At 38.4% G+C, this 19,617-nt stretch overlaps 1 protein-coding gene and 1 non-coding gene across 17 annotated transcripts in view; one reads left to right on the top strand and one right to left on the bottom strand.

The window, feature by feature from the left end:
• LOC148662139 (voltage-dependent L-type calcium channel subunit alpha-1D-like) overlaps positions 1-19,617 on the bottom strand; it is a 118,873-nt gene that overhangs the window by 72,928 nt on the left and 26,328 nt on the right. The window lies entirely within an intron of this gene.
• Positions 10,091-10,206, top strand: LOC148662140 (U6atac minor spliceosomal RNA). The gene has a single exon (XR_015939930.1). It is a non-coding gene; the product is annotated as a U6atac minor spliceosomal RNA (small nuclear RNA).

The raw sequence follows: 19,617 nt of genomic DNA, 5'->3' as shown, positions 1-19,617 counted from the left end.
TGAGTTTTTGTATTTTCAAAGAGAGAGCAGTTTTGATCTGAAACAATGCCTTTTTCCTGTCTTAAAAACAACACATTGTTCTACTCAAATCAGACAGTGAAATGGTATGGAAGCCTGCCAAAACTGTTACTAACACGAAAAGAAACAAAAGGTAATCTAACTGAATATTTTTCTTTAAAACAACCCCCTATTTTCTTTATAACATCTGTAGCATGGATTTGATTCTGAAGTATGATATCTGTTTACAGGTCTTGTATGTCCATGTTACCTACCACAGTAAAGTGCAAAAAAGACATTTTCTGGACTGAAGATGGATCATACTGCTAAAACATCAACTGCTTTTGCTCAAGTCACTTGTTTTATAGACTTGATAACCAAGATTTTAATGCACCTTTAAATGGGAATATTCTACTCATGCTCAAAAACAACTGCAAAAGGAATTTTGCAATTACTTTCTGCTCTGCTGTACCCTTGAATGCTACTGACACTACATGCTGTGTAAATACTTTAATGCCTACCAGGACAAAACTATGGAATAAACACAACAGAAATACTGTTATTGGCTCACTGACATACAGAATCAAGCTTTTAAGTCCCAAATATAATCCATCATTTTTGTTGGTTTTAAAAAGTAAACAGAACAATCATAAACATCAAAATTACAGTTGCTTTTACTGTTACTGTTCTTATGGTAATAAGGCTGAATTTGGACAAAAAATAATATAAATATTGCTGCCTCTACCACTGAGTTTTAGGAGAAAAGTGCAACACAGACAATGAATCAAAAAGGTTTCTCTATTGTTTTATTCCAGCACTGACATCTGACATGCCGAATACAATTTTACAGCATGAATTATAAGTGTTTAAGTAACTATTCCCAAAGCTGGTCAGTTCAACAGTGACATTGTGTAGAGCTTCACCTCCTGTCCTAGCTGCTTCAAGGACTAGTCTTACTGCTGCACTATGACTCAGCTCTTTCAAGCAGCAGCTCTCTGGATCACCTGTGGTTTCAGATTAAAGATGAGACAGATGCCCTCAAAAGTATAAATAATTGATATCATAGGTTATTCAATCATTAACGTTTATGTAAATATTTTCAGAAGGCAAAAGTGTTTCCTTATATAATGCAAAATCAACAAGGAAACCATTAATCTCTTAAAACATATTAAAAATGGTGATTTAACCATTTTTTGCCAACTTGGTTTGGTAAGTGATTTTAAAAAAATTACAGGAATAAAAACATCAAGAAACAATGCCTGTTCCTCAATGTCAAACAATCACTGGTCAGCCACAGTAAGAGACAAACATGGTTAAGTGCAGTACAGCACTTATGATAGACAAAATAAAAGACAAACAAAAACAATAAAGACACAGTTTATCATAAAATGTTTTTAGATGTTATGTACTTTACTGACAAATCACATAAGACTAATACATTTAAAATTAAATGAAAAATTCCTGCAACGTGACTTGAGCACATCACATGTATTATATGGACTACATTACTAGCAATTTAAAACAGAATTTGGACATTATGAATAACATTTTGAAATCGGAATAATTAAAAAGTAACTTTCTCTGTACGGTAAGCACAATCATGCATATGATTTATGTTAAATAGGGATTTTGACATAATACGTCTTGCAAAAGGAGATTTTATTAGAATGGAATATTGAGAATGAAGCATTGTTGCAATTGTGACTAAGGGTATTTAAACTACAATGTACTGTAGTATTTTTAAAACTGGGCATTTTAATTCGTATTTTTCCTGTATAGAAGCAATCTGAAGTCCTTTTGGGTGAAGAAAACTACTTTATATAAATTCAAGAAACTATTATTCCTGTAGCAAAAGAAATCAGATATGGTTTGTAGATGGTTTAAACCAACAGTACTGCAGGGGGTTCGTGAGATTGTGATGGAAACGTCAATGTCAAATTAAATAGTCCTATTAATAAACAACAATTTAATAATAAGAATAAGAAAAACAACAGTAGTAATACTAATAGTTTACAAAGTGAAAAGAAGTGTGTTAAGAGGGTTGCTGTAGCATTTATCTACATTTATTGAAAGGTTTGATTTAGTTAAAATCTCAAGGGGGTACTTGAGGCACATAATTCAGGTTGAAGGGGTTTAGCTGACAAAAAAAAGGTTGGGGATCCCCGATTTAAAGAATGCAAAGAGAGGGAGATTCAGCAAAACATACTTTTAAAAAGATTCTAAAATGAAGGAGGGGGATTTAGATTTAAAAAGGAATAGTCACAAATCCAACTTGAAACAATTAAATCAATAAGCAATCCAGAAGGACAGCATGATTAGACCTGTATGCCCAGTAGGGCATACAGACGTGTTGCTCAATATTTTACAAGAAATACAATTTCCATGCAAATAGTTCCATTAATGGTTACTGGGCATGCTATAGACACATTTAGAGTATAGGAAAGGTCTCTTACAAGATTAGAGAGACATTTTAACTTTTTGAATAAAGCACCCAAATGTTTGCTTTTGTTGCAGTTGGCCCTTGTTTTGTACTGTCAATGTCTCACAATGATGAGGTTATCAGCTGTAGGCTGTTTTACTCTTGTTTCAATGGAGCACTTAGCACAGCATGAGGGAGATTGCTTCTTTTTTTGTTGCTTAAGTGAAAGGTTGACTTCTGCTCACGGCCGCTTTTATTTTCTAGTGAAAGCTCTCAGCTAAAAAAACGAAGCATAATAATTAGACCTGCAGTGGCAAATTACCACCAATCCCTCAACAGCTCCCAACAAATCAGGGAAAATGCTAGGTTTCTTGAAAAGCAATCAGAAGCAACGTCTGATGAAAAGAAGAATTGTTAATTAAATGATAGGGCTGATAGTGGTCTTTAAGGCACACCTTCATGAAGCTAGGAAGACAAAATCCTGGGTGAAGATATGTATTAATGAAGATAACCCACAATACATGTAATTCTTCTGAAATGCAAAGAAGAGTGATGCAAACTAATATACTTGAAGGCCTGCTTTGAATTTAATGGTTCTATATAGACGGGTTGTTGTCATTTTTGTTTGAAGCAGAAAAAAATAAAAAAAGATTGATGCCCAATTAGGAAGATCATCTATACATTTTCAGGAATACTCAATTACAATATTCTGTTTACCACCACATGGGTGTCCTGTCCTGTATTTGGACTAAATAATGAAATAGAATAAGTTTCAACATTACCGCTAGTGCTGCTCCTATCAGTTTACTACTGTAGAAAGTATATGAAAGGGGCACCTCCAGTCTAAGACATTGCATTTTTCTCCAAACTATCATCTTGCATTAGTGTGTGGGTCCTAGTGAAAAGTCATTATGCTTCTACAGAAACAAATCTTTTTACCTCTGGATCTATAAATTGAATTGGAAGATTTGTTCAGAGAGCACTAAAAGAACAGCACAGAAGGAATTCCCTGAAAGGAACCATTTCCCACAAAATGTACTTTGAATCAATCACTTCACGTGGCTGGGCAGCATGCACTAATGGTAAATCTAATTATTTGTTTAAATGCGAGTGCCTAGGAACACCAAGGTGCTGCACTGCTGCCAGGACTGGGACACCAGTCCATTGCTGGGCAGACAGACAGAAGCACACAGGCACTTTCTACAGACACCAGTTAACCTAAACAGCATATACCTGGGAGGGGTAGGAGACCCCCTGGGAGGGGTAGGAGACCCCCATGGACACTACTAGAATGTGTAAACTCCAGACACAAGTAAATGTGTACTGCATATAAAACACAGCTCAATCTGAACAATGTACTGTATACTCCATAAATAGGGGCCCGACTAGCTCTGTTGGTAGAGCATGAGACCCAATCTCAGGTCCTCCATGTTGGAGGTTGGGCACAAGGCTAAAAACCCTGTCCTGTGAAAACTAAGTGTTACAGTCACAGCAACGGGATGTTGCTGCCCCTACATGCCCTTTAGACATAACGGGCAAATATCCATCCAGAAGAAACTTTAAAGCTAAAAGCGTAAAACTTTGTCTAAAAAAATTCAATTTCCAAAGTTCATCCCTATAATTTGTTTGATCTTACTCTAGCATTACAAACGTGCTGCTATCACTAGGATTTCCAATTTCAGCATCTGGAGAGCCTTAAATCAGAAGATCTTGCCCTATTAAAACATTGGTCAAGATTTGGGACACATTAAGTAAACCGTTCAGGAATGGCACGATTTGTCTCATGGGAGCAACAGGGCATTGGTGTGTTCGCACATTATTCATTACTCATCTGCTTAGATGGTCAAAATGAAATTATTCCAAATGCAAGAATTAAGGGTGTCAAACAAAACCTCCTGGATTGAGGCTCTTTGGTGTCTGCACTGGCCACTCCTAATCTGTGGTCTAGCTGTACATACATGTAGCAAACTAAGGAAGGGTGCAGATCAGAAAATGTATAACTTAGCTAATCACTCCAACAGTAATGAAATATAAAGGAATGAAAAATCTGTGAGCGGTATTACTCGGATATTGTTATTAGACGGTAACTGACAATAAACTGAACGCTTGCCGTGCCTCTGTAAATATCAAATCAAAAGCATATACACAGACAAAAAGTGGAATTTATTCTATCCTTTTCAATATCGAATTGAGCAGTGACTTTCAAAATATTGGTCTTTTTATTTTAAAAAAACTACAGGGGCAACAGGCTCCCCAACAAAGTGTGTCAGACCATTGCATTAGAGCGTAGTTCACCATAATTGAACGTAATCCATGCTGTCACTTCCACTGTAACGAGAGGTCGGGTCTCAGGGCCTGTAAACTCTGCTCACATTAATCGTAACTGACACCTTCCTCTGCCATGGGCCAGCACAGCCCTATTACAGGGCTGAGCTCACATGCTACTGCAGCGAGGAACAGTCACCATGATTCCTTCTGTGCTGGAAGTGACACTGTGCACTGGCAGTCCAAAGCCCTGATTCTACTAAAAAAAGGAAAACTATACATACCCATTGATTTATATAAGTGTTTACTGTTCATCGGCACAGGAAATTTTGAAGATGGCATTCAAACTGCATTTAACCAAGCTTCTTCCATGAGAGCAGGGCAAAGTTCAGTCAGCCAGCTGCCTTTTCCAATTTAATTTTATATAGAGGGTCTGGAGATATACTTAAATTACTACATAGAAAGATACAGACATGATACTTCCATTTTCATTCTGTCCATTTACAGGAAAATGTAATCGTCACAAGAAAAGTCAATGTTCAACAAGCACAAACCAACATACAAATATAAAAAGACTTGGACCTCTGATGACAAGTGACTTAAATCGAAGGTTTGACCACTCCTAAGAGAAATCAATTCCTGACCATCACTCAGCTTGCTTTTAATATAAATTCCACGTAGGATCTTTTAAATGAGATGACATTTTAAAAGGATTTTGTGATAACCTGGAATGATGGAACAAAATGCTGCCCAAGAACCTTTGTTTAGACGAGATGAACACCTCACCTTAGCCCCCACACCTTTCGACTCCAGTATTTGGTACAATCCCCGGAATAAGATCTTTAGTTTGACTTCCAACTAAACACTCAATCTTTAGAATCAACAAAGATTTCACATTTGAAATATCAGTTCATTCTAAACCCACAAACTTTAGAAAACTTTGGGGGATTTCAAACTACCCATAAACATTTATCACCATACCTGAAATTCGCCACTTCTTAGAGACGAACTTTAAGTCTAACACTATTTTCAAATAAGGGTTCAATAACGCAGCAGAGAACTTGTATTGAATGAAAAACCAGGAAACACAGGTATAACAATGAGGAAGTGTAACAGTTGGACCCTGGATTCAGAATGCAATTTTTCCGACGTTTGAGCAACACAAACAGTGGACAAGCCCCACAATGTCAAAAGGCTGGCCTCCTGACATCAAAGGTTTAAGCTCTTAAAAGTAACATCAATCTAACTAACCCGCTGCAGACTAGGAGACCTGACACACACCTTCCCCTTCCCCGCAGGAACCTCAATAATCAAAATGCAACAGACTCCAGCCATCCAGACCCCGGTATTTCTCGGGCATCTCCAGGTGCCATCTCTACCGTATCAAAAAGGAACAGGCTCTCTTTGAGAGGACTGAATGTTCTTAGTAGTACCTGGAAACAACATCATTCTGTGTTAACAGTTAACATGACCAAAGCTCTAATAATTGTTTCCATAACCTTTCATGGAAGAGAAGACAACTATAGCCCAAAAAAGCTACATCAATGACTTCTGAAGAACACCTTGTTTCCTGGACTACAACTGGTAAGATACAGTACCAACCGCAACTGGGGATCTATTCACTTCAAGAGCTTCTAACATCTAAAGCACCTCTAGCTTTTCTATCCCTACAGTACTTAATACAGAACTCTGTCCTTTCGCTACCCAAGGCATATAGATCAATACTGTAGATAATACTTTATTAATCCTGTAGGGAAACTGATGTGTTACAGCAGTCCAGCCCAAGACAAGCAAAACAGACATCAGAATAGTTATAAAACAAAAGACAACAAAATAAATCAAAATAAATACATAGGTGTGTGCAAAATGTGCTGATCATAGTCACTGTAAAAACTATACATACAGTATATCTTCCTTGATATGTTTCACTTTATCCTTCATGGTTCTAAAAAGAACGTTATAAAAAAGTTTATATTGCAATATTCTTTTCTATTTCTTTCTTGGCCTAATATCTATTTCTAACTATGTGAGCAATACTCCTTTTCTTTAAGTGGACTTTCTTGTATAAACAGGATCTTTCCCCCTTTTCCTTATTTTCTTCTTATTTTCAGATCATAGCGAACCATTTAACCACTGTGATGTGTTTTATATCTTTGATTCCTCACTTTTGGGTTCCATTCTCTCAGCCCTTCAGACAGAATCTGTTTAAATTGTTGTTGTCCATTATCCACTAATATCGCATCTATCCTGTCCTATTTTACTTCTTTTAAACTGTCTCTCCTTCCTTCAGAGTCTGCCTTCCAGGAATTGTAAGATTTTTCTTTGGACTCAACCTGCTATATAAAAGAAAATGAAACCCCCTTCTTTTCAAGATGTTATCAGATTGTTGTTTGACTAGGCTGCTATGCAAAGTGTTTGTCAAATAAACTTTCAGAGTTAAAAAGGAGTCAATTCACTGGAAGCAGATGGTGATATGCCGTTGGACTCTGAGCCATGTGATTTTTGTCAGGTTTATGATTCAAACCAGAGTGAGTGAATGAAACTCTTCGCAAATTTTTTTCCTCAAATCTCTGTGCACTGCAGTTGTTTAAGACACCTTTAACAGCAATGTTAATTCGGATTTCACGGACACATCCCACAGAGGTATATAAAATGTGGGAATCGAAATTCTATCCGCAATTCACACGGTTATTTTTAATGTCACTGTCAGGACCCATTCTCCTTTTCAAGTCCTTTCAGTATGAGAGCAGTGTGATGGTGCAAAAAAAGAGCCCTGAGGTGGGCACAAGCGTTTCATAGCTTCATTTGTAGACCGGGAGGGACATTATTTACAACCTTTCTTTAATCCTCAAATGTGATTAAAAGGTTGTACAGTATATGCATTTTCATACATTCATTCAACCCCAACCAAAAACTGAGGTGCATATTCACACCACTCTGAGATGACACATTAAAAAAACCCTCTATGACCCCAAATTGTTTTAAGTAGCTTTATAAAATGTAAGTCAATTTACATCTTCCTGAAAAACTGAATTTGAATATACATATTTCTACAGTTCTCATAGTAAATGTTAGTGTGTTCAACTGTCCTGTAATTGAAAAAAGCATGTTTATTTTTCAAGACAAACCTGTATAACCAGGCATTATCTGTTACTGCTGTGTGTGGACCTCATATTTTTGCTTTGCAGTTTCCTTTAGGGTTACTTACCTTGCTTAATCTCCTGAATACCATACAGAAATACACCCCTCGTGGATATAAGGCTAACTTCTAGGTGTATGAAATGACCATATTGTATCAATGTTACCTCACCTACAGCACGGAGCCAAGATTTCTGACTCACTCCATACAGAAATATTTTAAGAACCTTGTGGCAATTCTGTTCACATGTTCTGACAAAATATATATTAATAATGTGTACCTTTGCACCCACAAGTTCCACACTAAGTTTTAAAAAGGGAGATATTCTTGAGTGGAAACCTGCTCAATTCTGCTCACAGGGACTTAAAAGGGTCAGTAAAAGCAGCATGAACACATTATCTATCCACTGAGGTTTGACAAGGAGTATGCAAGATCGTTCCCCTAGAACTGTCAGCAGTGAAGTTAGATTAGTGCAGAAGAGGAAGGGACTAAGGATGTCAGCATCACTGGCACAAATGGGTGCAAAATAGAGACAGGCTTAGGGGAAAAAAAAAGTTTTATTACTGTCAGATAAATGAGGTCAGGACAGGACAACAAAAAAACAAGTCTAAAAGACAGCATGATAAATTCTAACAGTTCCAAGACAATAAATGCAGCCTGTGATAATCATTTGCATTTATCAGGGGCATGGGAAACAATGAAATGAGACTGACATTACAAGGCTAAAACATTATCAGCTATTGTCAGGACTGTGTATGGTGATTTCCAGTTCACATCCTAGCTCATGTGGCAGCAGGATAAGTGTGGATGACAGGCTGTGCCATGGAGATTATCTTAATAGTTTTATCGAGGGGCACATTCCCCCTTTTAATTTGAAATCTGTTCAAAAAGCTGATTGCAGCCAATCAATACAGAAGACGGAAGCTTTAAGCATTCTGCAACAGATGTCACACCATTACATTTTGAAAGCTTCTGAGCTTTTGAGAAAATGCAAAAGGTAAAAAAGTAACGACAAAACATCCATTCATTTCTAAAACACAGTTTGGCGTCAATGTCAAAGGGAATGGAAATATACTGGTAGGATTCATTATATATATTAAAAGTCAATTAGAAAACTGTTAACTGTAGGAAGACATTGCATATTTAAAAATATGAATTGCCTTTATTACTGAATGAATTCTAAAATTCATGTTTACTGGAAAAAAAACAGCAAATAGAAATAATAGTGGAAGTATATACTTATATATATGCAACACACAATAAAAAGAAAAGTCTACATCAAAAGAAACAATAAACAGTTTCATAGAGGAAAAAAGGTATGGAAGATTCGTGTTCTGTAAAAGAAAGCTGTTCAAGATCAGTTCCAAACACTGGGTTTTACCTTACTGACAAGCTCCAAAAGAAAGCTTCACCTGAGTCACAGGCAAGACTTTTTAAAATTACTTTTATAAAAGTGGCTTTATAAAAGTTGGTATGAAGAAGCAGAACCCAAAGTTTGAGAATTAACCTGGAAGAAAACCAAAAAAAGCAATAGGAGAGCAGCTCACATCTAACTAAAGAACACTTTTTTTAGACTTTTGACTCTGACTTCCAAGAAAGGGCAGTAAAAATAATCCTTAGGTATTTCCAAAAAGCATGGTTACTTCCATGCTCTGCTTAATATTTTTTGCTAGTCGAAAAACAACATACAGATCACAAGCAGGAAACTGGATGTACTGAGTCACTGATCCATAGCTGAATTTTCTTAGCAGATCAGTCTCTTGTGTGTCTGGGTTGTCGGTGTGGATCAGTCAGGGCTGAGAAGCTGTGGGGCAAACAATGCTAGCGCGCACAGTCGTGCCCTGTAGCATCTCCCAGGCTTTGTGACAAACACGGTGTGGGTGCATGCGTGGCGTATTTGCGTGCGAGAGCATCCACCCTGTGAAGCTGCACAGTATATCTCCAGGTAAAGTCTCTGCAAGTTATTTGCATGCATGTCCTTATGAATGCCCGTCACGCAAGCTTTGCCCAATTCCTGAACATGCATAAATAGATATCATCATCTGTTGATATTACCGTGGTCTGTAGATCAAGCTTGTGCATATAGAACATTCACCAACTGCACACAAAGATGAAAGGGAAAACATTCTGGATGCTTGTGATTTTTCTGCTGCATGGAAAATCTGTCATCTCCACCTCCATCTCAACTATCCTAGAATCTACAAAGAACTGCAATCCAGAGGAGCTAGTTTCAGAGTGAAGTTCCTTTCAGTATTCATATTGCCAAGTAAGTATTGTCTAGCATTCCTCTTGACGAGGATGGAAGAGTTCTTTATGGCCTACAGTACACAAATGGTTAGGGTATTGTGAACTGCAGTACGCCGTGCCATGTCTACCCAAATTTTTTAAAGGCTGTTTAAAGAAAGTATGTTTTCTTTAGGCTTTAAATCTTCGGAATACACCACAAAAGCCCAGCTGGGTGTTTACAGATAGAAAGTGTAACTCCTACCAATTTCAGATATTAACCGATTAAGGCCCTATATGCAAACTGAGTTTTAAAATTTGGCTTGGGTTGGGAGATTTAGGTTGTCCTCTCGAACATAAGATGATGATTTGTAACTACACAGGATCCTCCGATTCATATCAAGCAGGCGTACATTTTCCGTGTTTTAGAAGGTTTTGCTGTCGATTACAGCTTTCCATTGTTTTGTGGCTGTGTGGCGAAAGAGTGGGTGGTGATAAGATTTATTCTTCTTGGTGATCATTGCTGGAGTACAGCCTAGTTTTCCATTGAGGTTAAAGAGAGGGCAACACAACCCAGATCTCACAGCATGCACAATAAACTGTGCTCTCAATGATTTTTACAAAACTGTAAATCAAAGTTCAGTACAGGAACAAAAAAAACACTGTTTTTGAATTGTCTGCTTTTTACTTCATAAAGGTATAATTACATAACATGCAATGATGCTGAACAAAGCTTGCTTAGATGTTAAATGTCAAAATATCAAAGATTAATCTTTCACTGAAGTTATGATGATCAAGTTCTGTTAATACATTGATTTAATAATAAGTTCAGAAGCCTACAGGTGGTACAATTGTGTATTAAAATAGGTTTAGAATGCAACATACAGTAATTTATTTCCATACAGTACTTCATTTTCAGTACTTTGTTCTGAAGTTCTAAAAACTAGGCTCTGATTGTCCAACCAGTCAGTACTGTTAACTCTCATCTTACAATTATGTTTACATACTAGCTTATGATTCTCTGTTTCATTTATTGCATTATATTGCGATACAAGTGTCCTGTTTTTGCTTCATTCTTGCTATCAAATATTAAGAATAAAAATTAGTCACAAGCAGGTACACAACCACTTTCTTTCCTTAACATATCAATTTTTTCTTAATGAATTAATTTAGATAAAGATCACATCAAGGAACAATCATTCTCGGTTAGAAATTCGACATACTGTATCACACCAAGAATGTCATTTTTTTCCCCGACAATGAATAATATCAATCCATTTCCCATAACAAATTCAGCTGATGCCAAACAGAACTCTGAAGTGGAAGACAACAGGCAAAAGGTAGGATATAGTTCAGGTGGGTAGCTGTGTCAGCATGCATGGGCTGTAATAGGTTTATTCCATGCTGAAAAGAGAAGAAAGAAAACACAATGTTTTGGCCGTGGAGCCTTCAAACATTGCGTTTTCTTTCTTCTCTTTTCAGCATGTAATCTATTACTTGTTCTAAAGGTAGGATATGATTCACATACACTGATTAGTTGTATTTTGTTGTAATTATTAGTTGTATTTTAAACACAGGACCACACACACACAGAATTCACTTATGTTTATTTAAAAAGTACTTTGAGTTCAAGACAAAAAGCAATAACACACTAATATAAACGTATGTCATGAAAATACAAATTGTTAGTTGAATGCAGAGCAGATGTGCATATATCAAAGCAATTCTATGGAAATCGTGGCTGTTTTTATACTTTTTGCCTTTCATAAATCAAAACATTTTAATAAAAGTAATTTATCCAGTGTTGTAATTGTCCCAAACCATGATGTATTACACGTCTGTTAGAAACCACAAAATAAAATATATCTGACTTTATAGTACTTTGTACATTTTCGCATTGATCATAGAGGACTGTCTGAAACCATGCATGAATGAATAAATAGATTTGCTGGGAACTTCAATATAAAATGGGTTCATCTAGTGCCATTAGATCTGATTTAATCAAGATCTAAAGATTCAGTGTTGTTTCAGCACAACATTTGCCTCACTTATATGCCAAGCCTAAGCACAATGACGTCACTGACAGCAGTACTGAGCAAATCATCACATGCAAATGTCAAAAGTAAAACTTCTTCTGCAGTAACCCATTTATTGAAAACTCTTCATCCTGTAAATGAACTGCTCTGCAAAACGTCCAAAAGAATATTAAGTAGGGATGGTTTAATTCCCTAAAATAAAAATATACCAATACTTACTAATTGCAAAGAGATAAATTCTTAGTGCTGTTAACAGGCAGCAATGAGAAACATACAGTAAGCACATATTTCATACAGATACCCAATGATAAGATTTATAAGTCATCTTCTACATTTAAATAAAATCTGTTGTTCTGAAGCTTTTAAATAACGTCTCCCAACTATTGCAGAGCACTGTAATGGGAAGTTCTTTGCAAACCTGAAGCAGTATTGAATCCATGAAAAGGGAAACTAACAACTCATGTATTAACTGTGACCGAAACCAACCAAGAACTGAATATGCTAAATGATACCACAAAATGTGAATGATGTAAGGAGGTCACTGATGTGCACATGGTACAATATGTACAAACTCCTCCTCACTATTAGACCGCCTCAGTTACATGTTTGCTGACCTCCCACTGCTCCCACATGCTGCCTCCTGTACACATCGCCACACCTTCTCAGTTGCTGCCCTGTCCTGCGTAGTCAGTGGCCCCTATAAACAGTCATTACAATCTTCAGGTGCAGCTTCTGACAGGGACTCTGCTTACAATCAACCTGCGCTTAAGCCACACCTGCATATAAGTGAGGCATGTAGCCAATATTTCCATTGTACAAAATCTAATACCAATGAACTTGTAGGCTCTTACATACCTTTAACAAGATACTGACTGAATGTTATTTTTCTGCTTCTACTAAATCTATGTGAAGGAGGCTCAAAAGTTCTTGCTTTATACTTCAGAAGCTTTACATTATTTTCTCACTTTCTTCCTTCACAATCAGTTAGGTGCAGGTCACTTTCATTCAACTTCTACAGTATTAGCAATGGACTGAATTCTCGCTGGGTCTCTGTGGACCCTGCACTTCCTATGACATACTCTGCTTCCTGAAGAGCTGAAGGTGGCAGCAGGAAAAGTGCACTGTGCTGGCATTCAGGACAGCACCACAGGGACCATAGCCACCTCCCAGTCAGCAATTTGTGTCCTTGTTTTCTCTCATTTCCTTGCTTGGGTGCAGAACAAAATACCCTCATTACAAGTCACCCCAGATTTTTCCCAGCCAGATAGATCAAACTTGTGATTTTCATGCTAAGCTTTTCAGAATAGGGGACGGCAGTTGTTTTAATAAAGAACAAGACAAATATGGTACGTAAGCCGCAGAACTGCTAAAGAGAATAAAACCCTCAAGCAGTGGATCCCAGAATTGTCCTCAACCAGGTGCACTGCCTGAAATGTAACTAACTGGGTGTCCTGTACAGTGTCCTTCCCACCTGCTGTAGGTCTGCTCATCATAGACTGATCAACTTGTAAGAGCTGTTCAGTCAGAAATCCTGGCAAGCAAGATGAGCGAGGCTGTGTAGAGTTGATGTAATCAGTACCCTTGAAGTTAGACATTTTTGACACTAAGGACTAACTGAAGGAACACATCTAATAAAAATAAAAAATAAGAAGATTAATACAGTTTTCAGCAAATATCTGTAAACATTTCTGGTAGATCACCTGGAAAAACAAATAGAGGACAAAGTGTTCCTCCGGGATTAGGGCTGGAAAAAAATTAAGACATGCAAAATACTGGAAATTTACATTAAGAAAAATAATCTCTCTGTTGGTGCTGTGGTGGTTTGTTCAGAAAGCTGAGCATTTCCTCCAGGGCAAGAATTATCCAGACTTCCTTATTGAAGACCGCAAGCCCCACTTTAACTACAGCCTTAATGAATTGCCCTGTTCACTTAATTGCAGGGAATTTCCATCGTTCCTGGGCCTTTAGTAAGTCATGATTAGAAAGTATCCAAAGATCCAGCTGGACCATAGCTCTCAAGGGTCTGGTACTCCTGCTCAAGAGGAAGTCAGTCCCCTTCCAGAATCACCTGACTCTGCTTGGAGACCACCCTCTCTGCTATTTAGAACCACATTCAAAAGCAAGCAGTACTGTACCTAAACATTCCCCTACTAACCATGCTCTTCAGGCCTTGCTCGGGAGGTACCATTTCTAGGTTTCTCACTGTTCCATCTGTTCAATAATAGACCACAAAGCATCTTCAACCCACTCACCGACTGCAAGCTCTGGAAATCCTTCCCCAGCCAAATCAGAAGCACAGTTTGCAACAGGGATTCACATCCAAACCAAAAACAGCCTGGGCCACCCCTGTGTGCTGCTTCCAGGATCAGTGACTAATGAGGAGATCATTAAGAAGCCTGATCTGATGTGAAGCTGTTTTCTGGTGTCTGTTCAAAGAAGACATGTCTTTGAAATACACTGAATTGTACAATACAAGAGTTGCTCGTTATGCTTGTTTCTTAGTCGTACGACAATCCAACACCACCAAAGTTCCAACTTTGTGACTGGTTATTTCAGTTAAAAGAAGGGCTAGCATCAGTGCACTATAAGTGACTGCTGAAACATCATAAAACTAAAGTGCATGCACTGAGACAGAGCACTTTAGAACAGCTGGCTAAGAGAAGGGAGGCAAGTGATGAAGCAAAAGTAAGATTTCCTTCAGTATATTTTGGAACTGGCAGTTCTGTCAAGGTCCTTTACTGGGACAAACACTAAAAACAAACCACATTATAAGACTGCTTCCCATATAGACAATTCTCTAAGGAGCAGCACAAAGCTCTTCCTTCAGAGTCATTGATTTTAATATTCTGTTCATACAGAAACAACAGCAATCACAGTTGGAAGGCAGACCCTGAGAGATGGAAATCACATTCTCGACAGAATACAGAATCTGTTTCATCTTCAGTAAAACTGAAGAATTGTAAACTAGCCGGAGTTTTCTACGACATGCTCAACTCCCTGCCTGACATCAGATGCACCTCATGTCAGCCTTATAAGAAACGAATTTAACTTGCTGCATACACATCTCGCCAAATGTCTTACATGCAGACGTTTAAATGTAAACAGAAAGAAGCTCATCTGAACAGAAGGACATCTTCCAAAGTCTTTTCAAACTCACATCTACATAATAAAAATGAACGTTCTCTTTTGTGCTTTAATTTTTTTCTCTTCTCTCATTCATCGCTCTTTTCCTTTAGGGTACTGCGATTGACTGCATACCGGAATTTCTAAATTCACATAGAAAGGGAAGACACTCTCTGTTCAATTCTCTGCACCGCAGTGTGAAAGATCTTCAGGGGACTAACCTCTGATTACACTTTATGACATTCACAGATGTTTATGTAGCCCCCTCATCCATTTGGATCAGAAGCTTCCTGCTGTCTTAATCACATAATGCAGTTGGTAGGTACTGTATTTGCTAACTATCACCTATGGGAGATGGCAAGGGCGTCTAGCTCCTGACTGGAAGGTCCCGGGTTCAATCCCAGGTAGGGGCAAGCTATGTAGCTCGTTCTAATTCCTTCCAGCCGTCCCCGGTCCACTCAGCCTGCTTTCCAAAGGAGTACCGGGGGGGTCAATCCTTCTGGGGGTAACAGGCCGGCCGGAGTGTGATGCTGACCACATCACCTCCACCTCCAGTGTCGGACGGTTGAGAAAAATGGTGGCCCTTGCCCCCCTTGCCTTTATGGCCTGAAAAGGGACCAACCTACCTTACCATCACCTATGAATGCGTGAGACTATCTGATTTCACACAACAGCCAGGTCTGCTGTTGCCTTCAGTGAAGCACCATAGGTACTGCATGTACACCAAAAAACCATGTCTCTGGCATAAAAAAGGAAAAGGCATGTTTCAGTGTTCAAGAGCTTTGATGGGCTATTAACCTTACCAAAACCAAAAGAGGAAGGCAGATGTTGATGAAATTTCAGTAACGGGCTGCAATTTATTTGTCATTGGCATTTTGAATGATCACTTCCATGTGCGTGCCTGTGGGGGGTTGAAGCAGTAGGCAAAAGCATTCGTGGTGCACTTTTCATAAAGCTGACCCTTATGCAATAGTTTCAGATTTGAAATAAGCTATTCTTGTTATAAATGTAACATTAATTTCACTGCTCTATTCCCAAAACCAAACCGGCTGGGGATTCATTTGCATTCCACACAACTTAGTAAATCAAAGTAAGCTGAATAATTGATTAGTCTACTCACAATAGAGGGGAGGTGGAGAACTCCAGGTTGAAGCATTACGAAACCGCAGAAAAAACTAGACTGTCACAGATAACTACATATTTATGCAGTACATTTTTGCTACAATTTATCACAAAGAATAATAAACCAGATGAATCAGTGACCATTCTGTCTGCAACGACAGGCACTGGAGTCTAGTTTAGATTCAAAATGACAAAGGCCAGGCTATCCCAGCTGATAGCTGATGTGTGGTGAGCGTTCAGAAAAGCGCTATATAGGTGTAAACAATTATGAATTATTACTATCCCAGACTGTGGCAGGTAGATCAACCCCAGTGATTGGATCACTGGACTCACACACAGCACCTCTCCCACACGCCTTGCCTTCAGACTCCTTCCCTCTCAAAGGGCTCAGGCGGACTGCAAGATCAAAGATCAGCACAGAGGTGACATCCACAAATAGCCAAGCATGACTCCCGCTGCATGCAGAGAAACACGGGGTTGATACAGTAAGTCTGAAGATCATGGTGGGGGGGGGGAGACACCTAAAGAATCTGACAATCATCAGCTCATATCTGCAACCACTGTACAGGCTCAGGAAATTTACTATTAGTCATATTTCTGTATATGGGATTCTGCCATTGCTAGAGCTCACTGTGCAATGTACAACAGCAGCTAGAGTATTAGATTGTAATTGGAAGGCGAATGCAGAGCTAGAGTCTACAGAAAATCATAATGTTCTCAGGTACACTGGGAATTCATCTAACATGACAAATTATCCTTTACAACTCTAAGTGAATATATGGCCTTCCTGCAAATGCCAAGAAGCCAGATTCTAAAATGGCATACATGAAAAACAGTTGCGTTGATAGAGCTATGGGGGGGGATTTGAAGAACGTAATCCTAGATGCAGTTTCGGATAGTGGCAGCGGGGGGTTAACAAAGCTAAATCTACTTTTACAGTGGCAGATGGTGAGCCGTAAAACCATGTAAATGCTAGTGTGAGGTGAGTGAGAAAACAAGTGAATGAGAAGCAAAGAGATCTGCATTATTCATAGAGAGGGGACAGGCACAACGAACACAATCCGTGAATGACCTTCATGAGTTGCCCACCCAGGCCATTCAGAAAGCAGCTGCTAATTAATTAAGCTACCGCCTCCCAGCAGGTGCTCTGGAGGGTCACATGTCTGGAAGTCAATCTGATCTCCCAGAAATGGATAACAAACCGCAAACATCAATGGACTGATAGCCAGCAGGATTCTCTACAAAGCCCTACACAGTGTTGGCTGGCCGACATAATAATAATTTTTGCATTACACTTCAGAGACCTGGGGGACACTGCTATTTCTCTGCACTTTGTATTCTTCAAATAGAAGGCTGTATCATCATTTCAATGTCAAGATAACTTAAATATTAAAATCCATTGCTTATAAAGGCTTCATGGACTTTAAGTGGTAAGGATCATTTTGATACTACATTGTTAGGGTGTCTTCAGGAGTTATTAGCAGTTCTTAGATCTGTCATGTACAGTATCCCTGCTCAGTGCTGCAGAATATCCAGGGGCTGTTCAGGGTGCTAGGACTGAACTGATAGGTGTAAAAATGCAGTAGAAGAAAATAAAACAAACTTCAAAACAAAATTTAAACAGCACTGGCATATCCACCGCAGCGGCAAAGTAACTGACAGGCCTGAAGATCTGAAATCTTCCTTTTACTTTGGCTGTGTTTGAAATACAAAGGCATCCTATACATCAGTCATAGAGCTTTGTTGCTCTCTACATAAAAGGACAATAATAATAATTGCAAATTGCAATGACTCAGTGTCTTAGAACTGACAGCTGTGTTGTGCTATTAACAGTACACCTCAGTTATTATGCTTTGCTAAGAAAGCAAAATGCCAAATACCTGAGGAAAGCTAGATTACGCTTTCCTATATAAAATAATGTTCATCCATCTAATGTAACTTTCACAAAGCAACATTTGCACATTATGGTATTGGAAAGATTGCGTTTCAGATTTTTTAAAAGGACTACAAATTATATTTCACACTTGTCACAACAGGTGAGGCCTGGACTTATGAGCAACTGTCACAAGGTGTTCTGGGTAATAATGGGTACGAATATGAGCAGCATTCTTTTTGTCCAGTCACAACAATACAGCAAACCGGAAAGTCCCACAACTTCTCATCCTGGCATTATACACATACTAAATCAAAGTTGTTCAGGTGGGTAGCTGCGTCAGCATGCGTAGGCTGCAAAGGAACAAGTAATAGGTTTATAGGTATATTAATCTCTCCGTCTGTGTTCTCAAAGACGGTTTTCCGAACTCATACATCAGAAAGACCACCGAAACTAAAATTATTCTGCAGCTAGGATCACACATTCTCCCTTCCCTTAACGACAGATTACTGTTCTTTTAAATTTTCTCCATTCATTGGAAGTTTCATTTCACACCTCTCTGCACCCATTCTGACTTCACACCTCTTGATTGGCCTCTCTTTCTGTCCCCTGCTCCCGCCTCTCACTCCTCCTCCCTCCCAACCTTTGTTCTCCCGCTACATTACCTTTGCCTACTGCCCTGTCTCTCTCACACCTGAAGAAGGCTCCACGGCCGAAACGTTGTGTTCTCTTTCTTCTTTTTTTCAGCATGGAATAAACCTATTACTTGTTCCTTAATCAAAGTTAGCAACCATGAATAGATTTTCACTCTAATTAGGGCTCCTCAGTGTAACACAGCTAACTTTCACAGATTAACATGGATACCTTTATAGATTTGGGGCAACCTTTCAAGGTAAGAAACTTCAAGATCTCGACTAGAATCGAGAGATGCTACCTGTACAAATAAATAGCTATGTCATATGTCGCCACTAGAAACAAGCTAAACGAAAAAAAGCAAAAGCATTCGATTCTTTTCCCAGCCGTATTGTGGTTCTATGAAGCTCAAAACTAAAAAAAAATAAATGTTCATCATGCCAAACAAAAATGAGCTCTTTAAATAACAGTAAATAATAACAATAAAATATCAGTAAATAATAATAGTAGTAGTAGTAATAATAATAAAATATGAGCATTTTTAAGAAACTCAAAATCCTGTACAGAAGCACACAAATAATACATAAATAAAAAGAAAGAAAAAAGAAATACAACACATAGATCTAGTAAAATGAAGAGAAAATTACATATTAAAGCTGCAACGAAAGGACGGGACTTGAAGTGATTTTTAAAAATGTCATTCTCTGGTGGCGTTTCGTATGGAGATTCATACAAGTCACTATCACCCCTTCCGGGGAGCCTGGTATTGGACAGAGTAGGCCCTGAA

The sequence above is a fragment of the Lepisosteus platostomus genome, chromosome 6 (assembly GCF_059453375.1).
Source record: "Lepisosteus platostomus isolate fLepPlt1 chromosome 6, fLepPlt1.hap1, whole genome shotgun sequence".
In the NCBI taxonomy this organism is placed as follows: domain Eukaryota; kingdom Metazoa; phylum Chordata; class Actinopteri; order Semionotiformes; family Lepisosteidae; genus Lepisosteus; species Lepisosteus platostomus.
This window is presented reverse-complemented; position numbering and strand designations above follow the sequence as displayed.